Source organism: Bidens hawaiensis, unplaced genomic scaffold (genome assembly GCF_021521415.1).
Source record: "Bidens hawaiensis isolate Kalapana, Puna unplaced genomic scaffold, B.hawaiensis_p1.1 tig00028501_1, whole genome shotgun sequence".
NCBI classification, from domain to species: Eukaryota; Viridiplantae; Streptophyta; class Magnoliopsida; order Asterales; family Asteraceae; genus Bidens; species Bidens hawaiensis.
In genome coordinates, this window is record NW_027494662.1 from 207,831 (window position 1) to 230,355 (window position 22,525).

At 34.6% G+C, this 22,525-nt stretch overlaps 2 long non-coding RNA genes and 1 pseudogene across 3 annotated transcripts in view; 2 read left to right on the forward strand and 1 right to left on the reverse strand.

Moving 5' to 3' along the window:
- The first annotated feature begins 1,428 nt into the window (after positions 1–1,428).
- LOC143577285 (uncharacterized) lies at positions 1,429–3,684 on the forward strand. Its single transcript, XR_013143090.1, has 3 exons — positions 1,429–1,625; positions 1,702–1,787; positions 3,396–3,684. It is a non-coding gene; the product is annotated as an uncharacterized LOC143577285 (long non-coding RNA).
- Positions 3,685–5,505: 1,821 nt separating this feature from the next.
- LOC143577283 (uncharacterized) lies at positions 5,506–8,276 on the forward strand. Its single transcript, XR_013143089.1, has 3 exons — positions 5,506–5,846; positions 6,078–6,141; positions 7,942–8,276. It is a non-coding gene; the product is annotated as an uncharacterized LOC143577283 (long non-coding RNA).
- Positions 8,277–8,877: 601 nt separating this feature from the next.
- The window catches only part of LOC143577276 (disease resistance protein RML1A-like), a 31,211-nt pseudogene continuing 17,563 nt past the window's right edge, over positions 8,878–22,525 (reverse strand). Inside the window, exons 9-11 of the transcript XR_013143087.1 lie at positions 9,547–9,678; positions 9,192–9,458; positions 8,878–9,135 (exon numbers count right to left, since the gene is read on the reverse strand). The product of XR_013143087.1 is annotated as a disease resistance protein RML1A-like (transcript). The remainder of the gene's footprint in view (positions 9,136–9,191; positions 9,459–9,546; positions 9,679–22,525) is intronic.

Below are 22,525 nucleotides of genomic sequence, written 5' to 3' on the forward strand. Positions count from 1 at the left end.
CCCTAAAATTTTATTTTCTATCACCAAAATTGGTTGTTGTAAGAACAAATTAAATAACAAGCATATTATGGAAGTTTGTAATCATTTGAAAATTGAAACTGATCGAAACATCTAATATCCCGCGATCAATTGTCTGAACATTTATTGGTCAGTATTTAACCCTAAACTCATTTTCTTTAAAACTGCTGAATACAAAATCTAAAGTAAATGAAATAAAACGTTTTACAAGTTAGTAGATAACCAATGATATTGCAACCTAAAGCTTTTGAATTTGTATCAAAATGTAACCCTAAACCGGGGCGCAAGATGAAGACATGCATAACTTAGTAATTTAACCCTAAATCCTTTTTGCAAAATTGCTAAAAACTAAATTGCCAAATTTTCTATTTTGATTACTTTCAATTATGTAACTCTAGACCCTTTTAGCGAAATCCTAATTAAACATACCAGAACATATAGATTCAAAATCTAACCCAAAATCTTTTATGTTAACACGGAAATCATACACAAAGACAACCCGAAAAACTTACTGATGAACACATGCAGAATGCACGCAAACAATAAAGAATATAACCGGTGCACAAAAGAAGAAAGAATAAGAACGAACACACAAAGGACATAAATATCAGATTAAAAGCATGTTAAGGATGTATTAAACCAGCACACACATAAAAATACATGTAAAAATGGTTGGTCCAATAACCACGTAAAACATAACACCACCGTTTAAACCAATCGATAATCTATAGCTATTTAGAAGTTAGAACTGTCAAAACCCTGTTTAAAGAATCTTTATATTCTAAATACAATTGTATCAAAAATGGTCTGACTTTTTTAACTACATGTGACACTAAATTTCAAAATACCACTCAAATGTGTATTCTATTTTTAAACTATATTATACTTTTTCAAACATGTTAGAAAATAGAAATAAATAAAAGAGTTAATGAATCCTAACTTAAATGATTAGGTGAGACAAAAAAAAATCCTCTGTGTAAAAAAAAGGGTGTTTTAGATTTAAGTTTCACTTGTAACAAAAATTAATATTAAAAATAAACTAAAAATAGGGGGTTTAGGTTGGGCATGATGGTTTTGTCGGTGAAGAGCTGACAAATTAGGTCTTGTTTAGACATGATAAAACATGTTTAGCAGAAACGTACACCATGCAATTTTATATTTTTTTAAAACAATAAAAAATAGAAGGGTAGGGTCTATAATTTCTTTTTCTTGATACATAAAATATATAACTGTTACGTTCAAACAATCAGAGACAAGTGTAAAACGAAGCCATTTTCATGTTTAATACTTGTGTTATTCACGTTGTCTCTAACCTGTTAAATACGATAAGACCAAATGACCAGTTTTACTACGTATCTTTTCGAGGATGAAATGAAGATGATCTCTTAAATCATTGACCCAATTACCTAATAAAAAAAAGAAAAAAAAAGACAATTAAAAACCAATAAATTCCTTTTGCACTATTTCCCCAAAATAGCAAACCAAAACTGACACAACATTCACTTAAATAAAAAAACACACACCAAAAAAGCCTTTTAAGGCTGTGACTATTACTCACCTATCTCATCAAATCCCAATTCCATCTAATCACCGATCAATATCAAAAGGTAACACACACATCTATATACATATATACACACATATATACAATCAATTTAACCTCACATTTTGCTCAATTTTCAGTCAAGTTTGCACCTTTATTGGTTTTGCCAAATGGGTTTTTGATTTTGTGATTGAAGGATGATTAATCGGTCGATTGATTGCGTTGGGTAAGTGTTCGATTCTTGTTTACACTTTTTATTATTTTTATTGAATTGGGTTGATTTTAAAGATTGAAATTGGTGTGATTTGAGGGTGTTAAATGGGTCGTGTTCGGGTTGATTGGTTTAACTCGAAAACATGATCAGTGTATTTGCGGGTTGACCCGAACACGACCCGTTTGATCCGAAAGTATTTTTTATTTATTTTTTTGGATTTTAATACTTATTACATTTTTATAACAAAAAAAAACAATTTTATATAAACAATTACATTTTTATTATAATTTTTTATGTCAATTTTCTTCTTAGTGTTGAATTGGGTTGGGTTTAAAGATTGGAATTGGTGTGATTTGAAGGTGTTAAATGGGTCGTGTTCGGGGTTTGACGGGTTGATGGGTACAACCCGAAAACATGACCCGCATATTCGTGGGTTGGCCCAAACACGACCTGTTTGACCCGATTTTTATTATTATTATTATTATTATTATTATTATATATTGTTTTCAGATATCAATACTTTAATTTTACATTTTTACAACCAAAAAAATACAAGTTTATATAAGCAATTACATTTTAATTATAAATTTTTATGTCAATTTTCTTAGTTTTAATTTTGGGCATAAGATACCAAACTAATTTAATTTAGTACATAAAACATATTTTAAGATAATTAAATAAAAACTAATGGGTTAAACGGCTCAACCCGCGAACCCGGGCCGTTTAGCTAAACGGGTTCACAGGGTTCCACTTGAAACTGACCTGAACATGTTTATAGCAAACCCAAAACCGTAAATTTTGTGTTAGGTTCGTGTCGTTTTTTCGTGTCATGTCATAAGTTCACACCATTATGATCCTGCACATTATTTCGATTATTAAAGTTTGAATTTTGTATAATGTGGGAATTATTAAATTAAAAAGTTTTTCTAATGAGCAACCCTAACATGATTTTTTTCCACATTTGAAGAAAAATTTCCATTTTTTAGCTCCAAGAGGCTAGGGGTTAATTCTTTTGTCGTTTGTAAATGAAGTTTCTCCGTGCCGTACGGATTCGATATGTAATCACACACGTGTCAGTATGTAATTATATACCACGTGTGTATAATGACGCGCAGTTATTAATTATGCACCGGTGTATACACATTAATGCACAGGTATACACATAGTTACGTGGCAACTATACACATAAGACGTTAACATTTATTATCGAAAAGTCGTTTCTTTAAAAAGAAAAGTCGGTTCCTTTAGAAAAATATATATAATAGTTCTATCCACAAATTAAAGAGAATAAAATAATGTGTTTTATGGTATAGTATTTTTTATAAACAAGTAAAAAAAAGTACCTAGTAAAATACCGCTCATAGCAAAAACTGCTAGTAGGATCTGGGATTTATGATAAATAAGTATATAACCTTGTATGTGTTTAAAAAAATGATATAGATAAAAAGTCAACAATGATGTTTTTTCCTTTTTTTTGCCTTTTCCGTTATAACTGATGCGTGCGTGCGTTTAATAAATATGATTTTGTGAATACACTTTGTTTAACGTTGACCCGTTTACCTATAAACGGGTGCAAAATGTACAGTTTAGTTTTAAGAGCAGTTGTTTGTAACAGAGCAGTGGTTGCTTTGGCTGCTGTTCGAAGTCAATGCCCGTTATTGCTGTTGATGAACCGTCAAAGGGGCTTAGGATTCAAGGTCGAGCGGTTACAAGATCGAGTCTTTCGGATGATTTTTGGAGCACCACCACATGTGATGCAGTTCAGTCCCAAAAAAGCATATCGTCATCCATCAGTGACAGCACCAACATCCAGCCCGAATTCCTAAACCATGGCAAGTTTTTATATTTATCTATTCTGACTCTTATTATTTTCAAAAGAGTTATACACTAGGGGTTACAGGCAGGTTGGTATTATGAGTATAAACGAGCCGAGCCAAGCCGAGCCCATGGTCGAGCTTGTTTAACTTATGATAGCTCGAGCTCTATTTCTAAAGCGCAAACTCGACCCGTGTGTAATTTTCAAGCTCAAGCTCATCCTCGGCTCGGCTTGTTTATTATTTGCTTTTTTATTAGATACATTTATATATAATATATATTAGTTAGTTTTTTTTATAATGTTCCGAGTTTTAAATTCTATAGCCCCGTCCATTTTTTCTATTAAATAGATGAGCAATTCAATCATTTGAAACCTAAGGATTATTTATGTAATTTATAACGACCATTTAACAGTTATAGGACTATTATAATAAATAATACTGCCTCTATCCCATTAAAAGTGTCCATATTTCATTTTTTATTTGTCCCATTACAAATGTCCACTTTCAAAAATTTATTATCTAATTCCCAACTTTACCCTTAAACACACACAAGTAGCATTAATAAATAATATTGATGGACCCAATTTCCAAGGGCATTATTGTCATTTGGTAAGCAAAAAATGTAATCATTCAATATACCTTAAACTTTGTGTTTTTCAAACTATGACACCTTTAATGGGACGGAGGTAGTACTAAATAAAAAAATGACAATTATAATAATAGCCCTTTAACTATTAATGGTCTTCATAAATTACATGTCCTTAGATGTAAAACGATTGAATTGTCCTATTTAATAGAAAAAATGAATGGGTTGGGTTGGTTCAGGAAAGAACTCCATCCAAAATTGTATATATTACATACATTTATCCAAAGTTGAGAAAACACGTTGCGGACCGCAATGAGAAAGTGCTTACGGTTCGCAATGTAAGAAAAGATGTATTACATATATGCAATACATGATATATTTTGCATATATTCAATACAACTATTTTTTTCAATATTTTTTTTTGGTATAATGTATATATGAAATATATCCAAAACAAATAAATTTTTAAAAAAAAAGTACTATTGCATATATGCAATATATCATGTATTACATATGTGTATTGTGTAATACTACATGTGCTCTTTAGGGTTATACAAATTTAAATCTGAGGCCATAATATGTCAAAAGATTCTCTTTTGGAATGAAAAGGGTTAAACAGGTCAAACCACAACGACCGAAAACATAATTTACTCTAAATATTGTATTAATAGTAAACTCGTTTAGGCTCGCAAGCCAGCTTGAGCTCAATAAGTGAAGCTTGGGCTCATGCTTGTTTATTAACGAGCTTATATTTTAGGCTCGAGCTCGTGCTTGCTTATAAAACAAGCTTATTTTGGGCCTTGGCTCTTTTATTAAGCTTATTTTTAGGTTCGGGCTCGTGCTCATTTATTAAACAAGCTTATTTCTAGACTTGAGCTCTGTCTCTGGCTCATTTATAAATGAGCTTATTTTTAGGCTTGAGTTTTTAAACAAGCTTATTGTAAGGCTCGGGCTCATGCTCATTTATAAAACAAGCTTATTTCTAGAATTGAGCTCGGGCTCGGGCTCATGTGCTAAACGAGCTTAATCTTTAGGCTCGCGTCGCGTTGTAAAACATGCTTAAGTTTAGGGTTGACCTTGGGCTCGTTTATTTAACAAACTTAGTTTTAGGCTTGGGCTCTTGCTCAATTATTAAACGAGCTTATTTCTAGGCTCGAGCTCGTTTAATCTCATTTCAATTCGAGCTTTTAATGAGCCGGTCTTGAGTAGCTCATGGGCGGCTTGGCTCATTTACACCCCTTAGTTTGGTGATTAGTAATGGGTTGAGATGGGTTTGGTTTTGTGAAATTCTTTAAAATAATTATATTTATTTTTTTAATAATTTAAGTACATGTTAGACTGAACCGGTTCTGTTTGAGCTACATTTTATTATTTGACCCGCTTTATCAAACAAAATATAACGCAGTTGGCCTGGTTTCATATACATGGAAAATGAGCCCGTTTGACTAGAAAAGTCAAAAGTATTTTTTTTGGAACAAATAGCTAGACTTTTTTTTTTACATTAAAAATCCTTTTATCGTTCTTTTTTATTATATGAAATTCATGTTCTTAGTTTTTTTATGCCATTGTCAAAAAATCAGGCCTGCTTCAATGGAATCAATCAAGGCAACAGTGGGTTGACCATAAAAAGTCAAAGAACAGCGCAAAAACTCAACAACACATATTAAGGTTCCAAGATTTCTATTTTTATGATTTGTTTTAATATATGAAAATTAAAGGATGGTCAAGAGTACTTAAACATGACATTCTCTCGCAACAATTAAATAATTAAAAAAAATAAAATTTGTTATTAAATTTGGATATATTGGAAAAAGTGCATGCTACATTAAGTAATAAAAATGAAATTATGTTGCATACAAAATGTATATATTTGACAATAATGCCATTATGTTTTTGAAGGAACACTACATATGAAAGCTTACTTGGCACCTCTGAAAAATTTCCTCATTCGATCCCTCTCTCGGTATGTTGCTCCTTCCATTTTCTCTAAGATTTGGGTGGTAAGGGTGTGCACGAAACCGATATAATCGAACCGTAACCAGAAGAATAGACTACGTAATCGAACTGAAATAACCGAACCCAATAAAAAAACCGAAAGTTTGGTTTTATGTTTTATAAAATGGATATTGGGTTTTAATAATCCTAGCTTTGACTCATTGTCCGATATTAATCCCAACTTCAGAACACCCCCCCCCCCCCTTCTGACTGTCTTAACTTGCAAACTATTTTCTATTTCCCTCCACCTAACTTTTTCTACCTGTGCTCCAGACAGTTTTTTTTGTTGACGTGGACGTTGACATGGCACATACATTTGTAATTTGATGAGGTGGCTGCCTATATCGTACTCTCATCACAACCTCACCACCACATCCACTTCCACCACCCTCAAAACCCACCTCCTCCTTGGTGGTTGCTGGTGGAGGTGAGGTGGTGACGAGAGTGCCACATATGCATCCAGCCACCTTGTCAAATTACAAATGTATGTGTCATGTCTGCGTCCACGACACCAAAAAACTAACTGGGTTAGACCCTAGTTAGAAAAGGCTAAGTGAAGGAAATTAGCCTGCAAGTTGGGACTGTCAAGGGAATTTCTTAAGTTGAGATAAATATAGGCCAATGAGTCAAAGTTATGATTATTAAAATCCAATATCCCTTTATAAAACCAATAAATGTGTAGCCCAAAAATGATAATGACAACTTTAATTAAACACAATATTTGAAACTTTCTATCACTGCCCCATTTGCTAACCTCACATGATGAATCTCAAGTGTGTATAGCTTTGATCGATCTTCGTGAATCTATAAACAAAAAACTCATTAGTGGAGCCACAAATTAAGTAATTGATTTCTTGTACTTGATCACATAATTTATTTGATTTCACACGTACACAAAAGTATATGATATCTTATTCCATCGAAGTATCTGTTTACTCTTTTTGGAGCTAGTTTGTACATTCGTAATTGGATTTATAAGATTGATATATACTTATTTTTTATCGCTGACATATATATCATATCATAGCGAGCATCCACATGTAATAAAAATAAAAAAATAAGTATATATCACATGGATAAAAACCAATTACGAATGTACAAACTAGCTCAAGAAAAGGTAAATAGATACTTCGAGGGAAGAAGATATCGGGCACTTTTGTTTACGTCTAAAATTGAATGATTTTTGTGACGAAGCTTAATTTGTGGCCCCACTAATGATTTTTTTGTTTATAAATTCACGAAGATCGACCAAAGCTATACGTACTTGAGTTTCATCTTGCGAGGTTAGCAAATAGGTTAATGTTAGAAAGTTTCAAATATTGTGTTTAATTTAAGTTATATCATTTAAAGTGAGGTGTTTTTATCTTAATCGTGAGCTACTTGTTGCTTGGTTTAAACGAGCTCGAGCCTAAAAGTAAGTTTGTCTAATAAATGGCCCGAGCTTCACTTATCAAGCTCGAGTTGGATCGCGAACCTGAACGAACCTATTATTTATATAATTATTATTAAATATCTTAAATATTTATTTATATAATAGTTTTTATTATATAAAAAGTTATTATAAAGTAACTAAATAATATATATTACGTTATATATAAATATTATTAAATATGTATACAAATTAACTGATAAATAATAAACGAGCCGAGCTCGAGCTTTAAAACGAGTCTCAAACCGAGTTCACACTTTAGAAATAGAGCTCAAAACGAGCTGAGTTCGTGCTTGGCTCAGCTTGTTTACTTACCCTTAAATTGTGCAAATTCCTCAGGAAATGGTTGGATTCTTGGTGAGCATATGGGAGCATGAAGGATTGTATGAATAAAACAACATTTTACGCCAAAAACATGTCGAATTCTCTGAAAATCTCAAATCTCTTTGCGTAAATAGTTTTTCCAGACTGTTTATCAAGCGTATTTAGGTGTCGGGTCTGTGTTAATTTGATGTATGAGGGTCATAAGATGGTCCTTAATCATCAATCTGTTTTTTTTTCTTTTTTGTACATAAGTTTCTTGAATTGTAGCAACTTAAAGTTCAAGAAAATGGAAGTTGACAAAGTGGTACATTTGAATTTGTGCTTGATGTTGTTTATGGCTTTTGATTTCTGTTATAGACATGTTCTTTTTTATTTTTTTTAAATAAAATTTAAATTGCTATTCATCCTTGAATTGCTTCTTTTATTTTTATTTTTAAATAAATAAGGCAAATTGGAAATAAATAATCTCACATTTTGTATATTGGCCGATAATAATCTCATATTTAAAAATCATATTAGCGGTCCAACCTTTCAACCACTTTTGTCTCAATGGACCTCCGTTGGAAAACACTTAACGTTGTTAAGTTTTTTTTTTAACCAATGTTTTAGGGCTTTTGATCGGAAAAAGGATATAAGTTGACTGATGTAAAACTTATCTTAAAACGGTGATTTAAACGACAAAACAATGTTTCAATTCAGATCGGAAGAAGGATATACGTTGATTGTTTATAAGTTTAACTAGGTAGAAATCATTGTTTTCAAGGGAACATTTAGGTGGAAAAGCTGTGTATTTCCTAATTAAGTGGTTGCGGGTTCTCTTCATGCTCGGTGCAGGTGTTATAATTTTAGAAGTGTAGAGCAGAGAGTGTGTGTATTCGTCGGTAGAAATTGTTAGATTAATAAAAGTAACCAAATTGCAATAAATAATACTATTACAACTTAGATCTTAACTTAATATATTAGATTCATCCTTACATCACAGAACAAGCAAACCTTTTCTTTTTTTTTTGGCAATTCCTCATCTTTTACTGGTTCAACACTTATCATCTTTGTGTCTGCAATCTTATTCGCACATTCGATCACTTTCGCAGGATCAACATCACCAATGATGATTAACTTCTCTTCTTTTGTATCATAATCAACTGATTTGATGCCTTGAAGTGCCCTTAATGCCTTCACCATCTCGCGTCTTTTAGTTTTACTGTTTAACTTTACCGCCAACACACTGAAATGTACAACAACGTTATCATAAAAAGCAAAGAGACAATGATAATCAGTAAAAAAAAAACCAAATGCTGAATTACCTTTGATTCTGTGCGGACGCGATCGAATATGCTACTATATCCTTTAGTTGAAGCGGGATCATTGTCATCCCAATCACCAAATACTGGTATGGGCGTTGAATCAGACGCTTGAGTGATACTACTTACACGTACATTACGATCAGATTCCTCCATTGTGATTTCGTTAAACGTAGATAAGAAATCGCCAAACGTCTCATCGCCAGATGCATATTGCTTCTCATGAATTTCCTGAGAGGGAGAACTGAGAAGGCTTAATATCCTACACAACAAATCATTAAGCAATTTCATTTATCCGGTAAACGTAATAAACAATTACCTCCATTTCTTCGTCGATTATTTCAGATCTAGTGCCGAATTTCATTCGTTCCTCAAGCAAGCTTGAAGTAAACGCCACGGTTTTATCACCAGTAGATGATTTGGACATCTCTGTGATACTGTAAATGTCCTCCTGTTTGTTTATCACGATAAGCACATATTAGCGAAAGCTTAAAATGTTACTAATCGAAAAGTTCAACTATTTAGTCTTCAATCATGTTAACTTGTGTAAAATTCAAAAAAAGGGTAGAAAAAGCTAGAGCATGAAGCTTGAAAATTTAATAGGCCTATTGCGATAAACCAACTAATGAGGAGCTAATCTAAAAGTTAGCAGACTGGACCTACCTGATAGGGGAAAACATGACACTAAGGTGCTGTTTGTTTTTCAGAGGTAAAATGTCAGAAGACTGCGAAACCACATCTGCCAACATCTGTAGCAGAAGAGGTGGACCAAAACTCTGCAGTCTGCAACAAGAAGACTGTTTGTTTTTTAACATCTGCAGACTGCTAAAATAAGCTGAAATTTAAATAAACTGAAATATAAATAAAAAAGGTCTTCAACATCAAAATTTAAATAATAGTCAACAACACTGAAATAATATTCATAATACCACAAACATTTTTTAAATCATTTATTCCGTATTTTGCATTAACTGCTCAGCAATTTCATCTCTTAACTGAGTCATATATTCCCGATCTGATGCAGTGCCAAGTTGTAACATCCTAAAATTTTTATAATGTTAAATAAAAGAAAGTTATGTTTAGTGATTTCACGTTTTAGTTATTTAATGTCGAGTAAGGAGCGGGTCATGGGCTCAGATTACGTAAGATGGGTTAAATGAGAATGGGCCTTGGGTCCGTGGGCTTGAGAGATATAAATACCCATCCCAAGCCCAAGATATCATTTTATTTCCATCTTTCTCTTTTACACACTCATAAACACACACATAACCGACCGAGATCCGAAGTCGAGACCCGAGATTTTGCTGGTAGATCTGAGTTGGAAAGGTAAGAACTAATCCCGCAAAGCTAATATTACTGAAAATGGTTAGGATTTGACGGGTTAATCGGACCCGAAACACAACTGCCCAAATCGGACCCCTAAAACGTCGATTTTAGGCCGATTTGATGGTTGGGATTTGTAGGCGCCGATCATACGATTCCGTGGGTACCAAAATCGAGTTATTTGGCTAAGAAACGAAGGAGTTATGGGCAAACAGATCTGCAGCGCGACAACTTCGCCTTCATCTGGGCAACTTCGCCTTCAAGCGATGAACTTCGCCTGCAAGCTAAGTTCGCCTGATGAACTTCGCCTGCAAGCCAAGTTCGCCTGGTGATAAGTTCGCCTGAAGCCAAGTTCGCCTGATGGCAACTTCGCTGAAATGGTAACTTCGCCTAAGGTTTAACTTCGCCTAAAAGCCAAGTTCGCCTGAGGTTTAACTTCGCCTAAAAGCCAAGTTCGCCTGAGGTTTAACTTCGCCTAAAAGCCAAGTTCGCCTGAGGTTTAACTTCGCCTAAAAGCCAAGTTCGCCTAAGGTTTAACTTCGCCTGAAGCCAAGTTCGCCTAAGGTTTAACTTCGCCTGAAGCCAAGTTCGCCTAAGGTTTAACTTCGCCTAAAGTGAAGTTCGCTTAGAAAATAAATTAAAAACCTAATGGAAAATGTGTTAAGGCAGTTATCGAAAATAAAATTTTTCCAAGCTGACCTGGCAGCTTAACCCCAGCCAGGGGCTCTGCCCCTTGGACCCCGCTAGGGGCTGCCGCCCCTAGAACCCCGCTGCCAGGGGCGCTGCCCCCGGACCCCCGTTCGTTGTGGGTCATTTATAGATAGAAATACAAAGCGTGTAGTAGTAGTTAATTGATATGTGTAAATATTATACAGTTAGCCGAGCCCAGTTAAAGAAAGGAATTACGATCAACGGCGAGCGTAACAGGATCCAGGTGAGTTTCTAGCCCCATTCCTTGTTATGTTTTCGGGGCTGTGTGCATACTTGATGTGTTGTTAATACATTTATCCTAAGTGATAAGTGTATGCCATATGTGATATATGTGATATGTATGAATGATTGCTTGATGGTACGTGAACGATCTTCGGATATTGCACGTACTGTCAGGTTGTAACGTTATAAATATGGCAAGTATGATACGTATGTTTACGTGTATGAACGTAATAAGTTAATAAAAGAAGGAAATGACGGTTGTATGGTTGTATGGTTACGAAAAGGGTACCAAGCCCTAATAATACTCGAGGTATGTTGCATGGTTGTATGGTAACGAAGAGGAAACTGAACCCTACTAATATTCGAAAGCAAGGGACCAGACCCTTATAATATCTGTGATGTTAGGGACCAGACCCTTATAATATCTGTGATGTTAGGGACCAGACCCTTATAATATCTGTGATGTTAGGGACCAGACCCTTACAATATCTGTGATGTTAGGGACCAGACCCTTATAATATCTGTGATGTTAGGGACCAGACCCTTATAATATCTGTGATGTTAGGGACCAGACCCTTATAATATCTGTGAGGTTATAGGGCGAAAGGCTCTTTAAAACGTATGATTATGAATGTAAAGAAAGTATGTAAGTAAGAAAGAAAGTATGTAAGTAAGAATGAAGGTATGAGTACTTATGTGTGTATGAAAGAAAGTTATGAGGTTAAGTACGTATGTATGTAATAAGGTATTGTATGGTATTGTATGATTAACTAGAACTCACTCAGCGTAGCTGACTTTTAGTATGCACGCAGGTGAGTAGGTTGAGACAGCTGGCTTGAGTGGAGGACACATGGCAGAAGACTAAAGCCTGGCATCTGAAGATCTGATATGTTTATTAAGTTATGTTTTGATTTTGAAAGACAAGAGGAATGTTTTAAGACATGATTATGAATCGATATGTAATGTTTTATGAAAGTTTTATATTCCGCGTAAAGTTTTTAATTAACTCTGATAATTAGAACTGTGTTTATGAGTAAATCCAACACGAAAGTAGGGTTACCGGTAACGGGGCCTTACACAAGTGCTTCAACCTCGTCTTCATCAGCATCAATTTGCCCACGACTATTTCCAATCGACACATTGGGTTGATCGTATTGTGTAAACAACTCATCGTCCAAACCTTGTTTCCTAATAAAATTATGTAGTGCGAAACATGCAACGGTAACGTTCCTTTGTGTTTCCAATGGAAATGGTGCCATCCTCTTCAATATAGGGAATCTTGCTTTCAAGACACCAAAAGCACGCTCAATGACGTTTCGAAGTTTTGCATGTGCATGATTAAATTTTTCTTTATTGGTTAACGCACGTCTCCGACGAAAATCTCCAAGCCAATACCTCACATTACGATATGGAGCCATAAATCCTCGTATGTGTGCATACGCGGCGTCACAAAGATAGTATTTCTCTGTAAATATTTTCAATTAATTACAATATTAAACTAACATATAAATAATTAACAAACAATAAAAATACCTGATGGTGGAAATGGGAATGGCGCGTGTGGATCTAATAATGCCTCTGATAATATTCTAGAATCATGTGCTACCCCTTCCCATCCGGCCACAAGAAAAGTAAAAATCATGTTAAAATCACAAATTGCTAATACGTTTTGATAACAATCACCCTTTCCCCTTCCTCTATATAAATCTTGTTGCCTAGTAGGAACAACAGCATGTATCAAGGTCCCATCAAGTGCACCAACCGCTCCTTTAAAAATCTTTCGTAGCCTCTTGTTATGTCCCGGAATGTTTGGATTCGGATTGAAAGAAGTTGGTACTATCATATCTTTGGCGAAAAGCATCATTTTATCCAACACTTCATGAAAGAATTTATGAATTGTTTGCTTTGAGTGTTGAAATCTACGCTTGATAACCACGTAACGTTGGTTATGGCCGATTATCATCAAAAACATAGCCATCTTTTCCTCAACCGAAACATGTTTACTATCCTTTAACGAATAATTTGTTCTAAAATGTGCACATAGTCGAACAAATGATTCACGGGACATGCGTAACAATTCAATGCATTGTTTGGGATTTCCTTGCAATAACTCTAACGTGTATTTATGTCCCGTCATTGACGAATCATTGTCTCGTTTTCGTTTCAAACCCCTCTTCCAAAAAAAGCGGATATACAAGTACATAACAACTACCAGAAGTATTTTCTCATCATTATTCATTATGAACCTGTTAATAAAACATAAACAACCATGTCATAAAGCATAAACAACCATTATCATAAAGCATAAACAACCATGTCACATAGCCATAAAATAACATACAATGTGTTAAACTTAACCAAAAAGCATAGAATGTATTCAACATAACTAAAAAAACATACACCAAAAACAAATAATGTTTTCAACAAAACAAAAACTACTTCAAAAGTCCTAAATTTTTAGCCGTCATCTCGATCCACCCTTTTAACACGACGGGAACATTTGGCAATGCCATCCACGCCTCTCTCATGTCCGTGGACATTCCAAAAATATGAAAAGCAACCAAATATAGAGGGTCCGTCGGCTCTAACCCAACCAAACTTAACTTCTCAGAACACTCAACAACTGTTGTAACTACCGGGCGTTTTTTTTCAGGTTTTTCCCTAGTCAAATGTAACAAAGCATTTTTCATGTGAAGTGCTAAATCCTCAAAAGTGACGGATGATGATGGTTTTGAGGTTTTAGCCCTTTTGGGGGTAGGCTCGGGAGTAGGCTCAGAAGTAGGCTCAGGAGTAGGCTCAAAAGTAGGCTCAAAAGTAGGCTCGGTAGTAGGCCCGGTAGTAGGACTAGTGCAGGCATCATCTTCTGTGTTGTCTATAATCATCAGTTGTTGGACCGATTGGAGCTGATGACAAGAGGATGATCCAACCACTGATGTTTGGGTTGAGGTCCACTTGCGATTCCCCGTGGCAATGTTCTCATCAAACAGTTGTGCATGAAGTTCAGGAAATGCTAATGGAGTTGTTTTTAAGGATGCCGCTTTCGAATGCCCCTAAAAAAATAATGGTAGATGTTAAAAAATAAACTAGGGGTGGACTTTAAGGTAGAGGTAGATGTTAAAAAATAAAAATATATGAACATACCTTCTTAATGTCTTCCCATTCCTCGTTCGTTAAGGTAAAGGTATTTGTTTGAGGGTTGTAGATGTTGCCGGTTTTGTTTTTCAAATACAACCATCCTATGTATTTGGCTTTAAGATTATCATAGGCGTTTTTGACTTGTTTTTGACTCAAATCCAATCCAAACTTTTCCTTAAGAACCCGTATTACCTTAGCCCACGATTCTTTGTGCAAACTCAACCCTTTTTTACCCACAGCGTTTTTCTCTTCAATGCATGTTTCTAATAAACATTTTATTTGCTCATTCGACCAATGTTGTTTCTCTACCATTTTTATGATCAACTAACAAGAAACAACAATTATTTTGTCAAACTTATTGGTCAAAATGGTTAGTTTGAGCAAAATCACTAACTAGTAACTATAAAAAAAAAATATATCAGTATTATGCAACTAAAATATATCAAAATGGTTAGTTTGAGCAAAACCAAACCGTCGATATTGAACCGTTCACGAACAAGTTCATTTCCTTAATAAACGAACAAATATGCAATATAAACGAAGCCAAGGTGTGATGTTGGTTTGTTGTTACAGAATATATAACTAAAGGTAAGGCCTGGTATTTGGAGAAAGAAGAAAAGCAATATAAACGAAGCGAACCTTGGCTATTTTGAAGAAATATTTATGACAATTGGTGATGGTGTTGATTTTTGTTCTTCTTGGAACTTGCATGACAATTGGTGATGGTGTTTTCACTCCTGCTATATCGGGTAATTATCTTATAATATTAATGGTGGTGATTTGGCCCGTTTACTGATAACGGGTCAATTTGGGTGGGTTTTTGTTATAATTGGGTCAAAATGGTTATGATTTAATCAAAAAGTTAGATTATTTTTCGTAATCACAATTAGTATATATTATACTTGCAAAAATTTTGACCCATTTATTGATAACCGGATCAATTTGGGTTGTGTTTTATTGTAAACGGGTCAACGGGTTTTGTTTTATTTAAAAAAAACAGATTACTGTTAAGGCAATCCATATGTTGTAAATTTGTAATCATAAATAACACATTTATTACTTATAAAATTTTTTGACCAGTTTACAGATACCGAGTCAAAAAATAAAAATAACACATAAAGTTGTATTATGTTCTCAAGTTTACGCTCACAAATTCCGATTTTATGCTCCCCTGCTCGTTCTAATATGCTGCATTTGGGTATTGAGTTTAGAACTAGGCTAAATAATCCCTCAATGACTACCTTTAGCAGCAGTAGTAGCAGCGGCCGTGTACCGACACGACGGGTCAAGTTATCGACGGAAGCAGACATACATATACATACACAAACACAAACACACTGTAGCATGCGATTAACAAGATTTAGCACAAATTAGAACCTAACTACAATACAATCACTTAACAAATCATTTTCAGTTTCACCTAATGAAAAGAATAGAAAGAAACCCTAAAATGAAAAGAATAGAAAGAAAGCATACCTTCAAGAAGATGCCGGAGCAGCGGCGGCAGCGTGGTGAATGGAGCGGCGGCGGCAGTGGAGAGGAGGAGGAGTGGAGTTAGCCGGCTTGGAGCGGAGGAGGTGTGGAGCGACCGGCGGCTTGGTGAGGATGAAGGAGTTGAATAGGGTTAGGAGGAGGATGATGATCGGTTATAAGCTAAAATGTGTAGAAGAGGTTAAAGAAGTGATAATACCAACACTTCTGGGAGAAGAGGGCGCGCAGACGTTTTTTAATGAAACGTCTTCGAAAAAACAAACACACTGCAGAGCCCAACGTCTGCGCGCCCTCTTCTCAGTGCAGACAAAAGAGGTGGAGAAGTCCTTCTGAGGAAAAACAAACAGCACCTAAATACCTCAACTTAAAAAAGGTATAACTTGGGCTACGAGTGAATTACCAGGCCCATTGTCGGTGGACGGAAAGGTCTCAATGAGACAAATCATGTAGCAAACAACTACTGGTGATTTGGACCGTTTGTCATGCCCAAATACCTTGATATGGAGCTCTGGTTTCACCATTGGTTAGCATATTTGGGCCTTTAATTATGGCCTGAATTGTTGGAAATTTAATAAGGTAAATGGAGATTTAATGTAGACCCAATTACAAATTTTGTCCTTTAAAATAAGACGAATTACGGTTCGTGTCATTTTTTTAGTTTCCTTGCAGGCGGTGTACTTTAAACTTTCTTTTCCTACAAGTTTTGTCCTTTACGCTAACTGGGTTAGAAAAAGTCAGTTAAATACCCTCACGTGAGACGCATGTGAGGGCATTTTTGTCTTTTTTGCCTGTACCTGCAAATTTATAACACATTCCCCCTCCTTTCTTTCTTCTTTCTCTCTCTACGCCACCATCACCACACCATCACCATATCACAACCACTCCGGCCACCATACCCCCACCCACCCCGTTGCAGATTCCATTCCATTCCCACCGCCGCCGTCAACCACCCATCTACAACCACCACCACCCGGTCAACCATCTAAACCACCTGGTCGAAACCCGGCCACCACCACCACCGGATCTGGCCACCTCCAACCCATCCACCACCACCGGATCCGGCCACCTCCAACCCATTTCGCCTCTACCTCCACCACCACCAAATCATTAACCCTAGATCTCAAACCCACCAAATCACCCAATTTCTCTAACTCCGGCGACAATCCAACACTGACCCACGAAACCCACACCCCCAATTATCACCACCACCTCCGCCGCCGCCGTAAACCCACCGGATACCCTGTTGGATATCCATGAGCAGATCCGCCGCCGTAAATCCACCGTAAACCCACCGCCGTAAACCCACGAAATCCACACCCTCAATTACCGGATAACCCGAACCCATCAAGAACAAGCTCGGATACCCTGTTGGAACTAGGGTTACACCTAACATCACTGTGGTTTCAGATCTGCTCAGGGATCGCCGGAAAATTATGGTGGTGGTGGATCTGAGTCATGGCCCGAGATGCAGCAGCCTTTGTCCAGAAAAATCATGGTGGTGTTGGTGTGGACTGTGGAGACAGGGAGAGGAGTATAGAGAGAGAGAGAAGACTAGAAGAGAGAGAGAGAGAGTATATCTTTAATATATATTATTTATTTTTTACAATAATATATCTGAACCACCTCGTTGAAAAGACCAATATACCCTCACATGCGTCTCACGTGAGGGTATTTAACTGACTTTTTCTAACCCAGTTAGCGTAAAGGACAAAACTTGTAGGAAAAAAAAGTTTAAAGTACACCGCCTGCAAGGAAACTAAAAAAAAGGACACGAACCATAATTCGTCTTATTTTAAAGTACAAAATTTGTAATTGGGTCTTTAATGTATTTAAATGTTTAATGAAACTCTTCATATGGTTAATTGATGGCTAAACTCTTGAGTGGAGTTATTTATGTCTTTTAATTAGAGCTCTTATGTCAATTAACCAAGGTTTAATGTCTATATTAAATCTCTAATTAATTTAAGACTCTTTATCCAACTTTATAAAATAGTTCTTTTTTGCCTCATTTAAAAGAGGGAGAAAGGGATTCTTACAGATAGGGTGAACATTTGAAAACTCGTATGTTTGAGAACTAGAAAGAGTACTCTCTTTGCTAATTCTACCATCTCCTTCATTTTTTCTACTTAAAACTCTAGAACAACATCTTATATGGTGAATCCTTGGGAGCGTGACCTTTTTGCCGGTACATATTGCTTCGGCTACCCTGGGAGACGGACAAACTCTTTAGTATAGACTCCAAATCTGTTTTAAGGGACACATGTTGAAAACGAATCCTCAACCACGACTATCGACATTTAGTTTGTTACAAGAATATGCGAATCAAGCTCCTTTTGAAGACTACACAAAAGATCGTTTAAGAATACGCGATTCAAGAAGCTTCGCTAAAGACCAAATGTGATGAAGACACAAGACGAAGATACTACATGAAGACCTAGTAAAGTACCCACTAAAGACACCACTACGAATTAGTTTTTGGAAGATAGAAATTTGTATTATATACTCATTTAATTCGTTTTTTTTAAACGGTATCATACTAGAATATTTCTCATTACTAACGAGATTATCTTTAGTGTTTATTTTACTTTATAATATAAAAGTGAACCGTGTCTTACAATCTTAAAATAAATTTAATGAGATTGTTATCTTAAAACCTTTTATAAGGATGTTGGGTTCAGGAAATAGTTTAAAATAAAAAATTATAGAGATTATAATCTAATAAATACATTCTTTGGGAAATTACTTGTGTAATACAACTGGACACCGGATGTATTTGGATTTTTAGAGATTTTCGTACGATCTTAAATCCTATACTGTGTTACTAAACAAAATTTTTGATTTAACCATTTGGTTTTAGAAACATTTTTTGTAATCGCTTGTATTCTAACTATAGAGTTAGAAATGGTTTCGGAAAACCGTTGGGATTTTATTGGTTTTGTTTAACAATTTTTGCAATCGTTTATTTCTAACAGTTGTGTTAGAAATGGTTTTTAGTAAACCATTCGTTTCCGGCAAACGTAAATACTCTAGCGTGTGCATTAGATCGGGTTTATCGGTGTTTGTAAATGTTTCATTTTCTAACATGTTTGTTCAACATGATTATTTTTATATAATAACATGTTTGAAAAGTTTGTGTAAACGTCTCGTTTCCTCACATAAATGTTAAAAACAATTATTTTATAAATAATAATAATAATGTCTTGATGTTTTTCTGCACTAAATGTTTAAATATCTAACATGCGTGTTACATACGTTTTATTATATATAAACATATGTGTTTAAAAGGTTTTATGTAAGCGTTAATTTCTAACGGGTGTGTTAGAAAATAGTGTAGCTTAGCGAGACGTACTTGTATTTTGATGAAATAGTGTACAAAAGCTTCCACATGTGTCTGTTCATATTCCTCCAATTAAGTTACCAATAATTCAAGAATTAACTCTATGTTAATGGAGCGACTTTTGGACTATACACTAGAAAAACAATAGTTTAGAAGTTTTTGTCTTAACATTTAATGTTTAATGTATGTATAGTCTTCCCTCTAATGTGCGTGTTAGAAACGCTTAAGTTCTAACATGTTTTGTTAGAAATTGTTTATTTTATAAACCATACTGACTTGAAATGTTTAGCATGTGCGTTATAAACAATTTGAAATTGTGTATTTTATAGACTCTGTCCTTGGAAAACGTTATATGTAAACGCTCAGTATTATAACGTGCACGTTATAACATGTTTTTATAACATGCGTGCTAGAAACCGTCTTAGTACATGGGTAATTATACTAAACCATATAAAACCGTTTTAGATTTTGATATTTGATTTTATAAACCCTTATTGATATTATTAATATAATATATTGTAAAACTAAGGAAATGTTTTACAATGATTTTTAAACAAAGTTTTGCATATTTTAGGTAATTCAAAATAGTTTGCTACTCTTGCTAAAAGTAGTATATGTTAACTAAGATAATGTTCTCAAGGATACTCTATGGTGGAAAATAACTTCGTGTTGTGTGAACGAGATTGGTTAGTCAAAATTCGCTACTTAATTGTAGTAATTGTAACAACTTGATGTTGTTTTGAACATATTTGTTTAAAAGTATAGTTTCAAAATTGACACCAGGATATTAGGATATGTGTGCATGGATTTCTATATGAGGGAGTACCTCTTTACATAACATAAAATGATATCATTGCGATGATTTTGGACGGATGATGAACGTGTTGAAGATAATAACACTTTGAGATTTGATGTCTATATGTCGCATGTTTATCCATTTTAATTATTATTAAAAAGTTTTTTACACTTTATATTGTAGTTTTGGTTGTATTATTATTTGTGTTCAATATCTTCAGATAACACATGCAGTTTTACAACCAGATACAACAATATTTACTGTGACATACAAAATTATTTTATAAATTTTATTTAACGATATATATATACACATTAAAAAAAGGATAATTTTGAATAGATAGTGCACATTATTTTTTGAATAAGAAACAACTTGTGAGTTGTTGCATTGACTAAAATCTAAGACGAGACATCAAATGTATAAACCCATCATGAGAGTATATCAAGAGAAAATGTGGAGGGTAAACTAAGATGAAATACACAGGAATGAGATATGTCATCTAATGTTGAGAGCATCAACATGGAAATGCACAATTGTGCGTGTGGGTGTTTTTTTGATAATTATTACATATGAAAGAAATATATGTTATTATTGTAATTGAATTTATAAATCTTGTGAGAGCTATTATAGGTGACTTAGAATAGCTAGAATGCACTTGTAGATGCTTATATTGCTATATAAGTTGTCGGAATTATGTGGATGATTTATCCTTCAAAATTGGAAAGACATTCCGATAAATAGTTGTATAGAAACAACAATGGAAATGTATAATCATTTTAGGCAATTAAGAATGCCATGTTGTTGAAAGTCAATATAATCGACTAAATTTCCAAATTTTAGATGTGTTCATCAAAGCAACTTGGATTAAAGACTTACGCTTAAGTCCTTATGAGACGATGGTTGAAGCCTTGGAGGTAAATGCAAATGAGTTATGACCTTAACAGATGAAATTAAGTATTGTTTAAAGATATTTCAAAAACTGAGGTTTAGGAATAGTAAAATGAAATCTCATTATTTTGTCTAAACTGAGAAATGAATGTTTGGAGAGATAATGCGTTATCTCTTAAAGCTGTGAAGCATCAGAGTGATGCATCTTGTGTTCATATAGCAAAGTATTGTAGTGTAAAGCATGCTAGACTAGTACTTGTTAATTATGGTGCTTTACAAAGACTAATTAACTTGACACATTCAAAACATAAACAAGAACGAATTTGTGTATAGACAAATTGATGTGTGGGTGAAATAATGAGATTTTAATATTTACTACTGCGTGTTATAATTGATTATATCTATCAGACATGAGTACTTTGATTGGTTTTATGATTATAGGTGCTTGGAGCTTAAAGGAGCTAATTCGGAGCATGGAAGATGTTGAACAATTGAGTTATGAATGAAGGGAAGCAACTAGGGGATCAGAGCGGCTCACGAGCATCAAGAAAAAAAAACTGAAAATCTCAGGCCGTAAGCTATGGCCTGGCCGGCCCTGGTTGGCGTAAGTTAGAGCCGTAAGGCAGAATACTCGAGTCGTAACTCAAAACTAATCAACGTAAGATACAACTGGGCCATGGCTTACGGCCTCTGGACGTGTAAAGTCAGTTTTTGACGATTTTTAAATGGTATTTAAGGCCCGTTTCACCCTAGGTTGTATCTTCTTTGAAAGAATGCTCTAACATTCTTCATATCCTAGACGTTGATGATGATTTTGGGGATATTTTTCACCATCTTAATACCTTCCAATCATCAATTCTTCCATGTATTCATCCTTTCAACCAACAAGTGAATTAATCATGATAAAAATGCAATGCTAAACCACTCGTGACCACTTCAGATATAGGGTTTGTATGAACTAATCGTTTTTGTGATTTCTATCTATGATTGGATTGAGTTTTGATTTTATCATTCGGTTAATCTAGTTTTACGATTATTTAAACAATTATATTTCTGGGATTTCCATTCCTTATCAATCAAGTGGTTTGTGTTCATCAACATTTAGGATTAAGTTCTTATAGTCATAGAATCGTTTACCTTTAAGCATTAATTTATGTGGAGTCCTATTTTAATAATCTGGTAATTAGGTGACCACGTCTAGTTGTGTCAATTCGTCAGGTTAAGTAATGAGAATCCTCATAACCAAACTAATGCATCTAGTAATTATTTATCAAAATTAATTAACGAACCATGTCTATGTGTTTATGCATGAGACATGAGTTACAATTATACTGTGAATTGCTTTAATTGAACCTTGAATCATCATAACCAAACTAATGAATTATTTATCAAAAT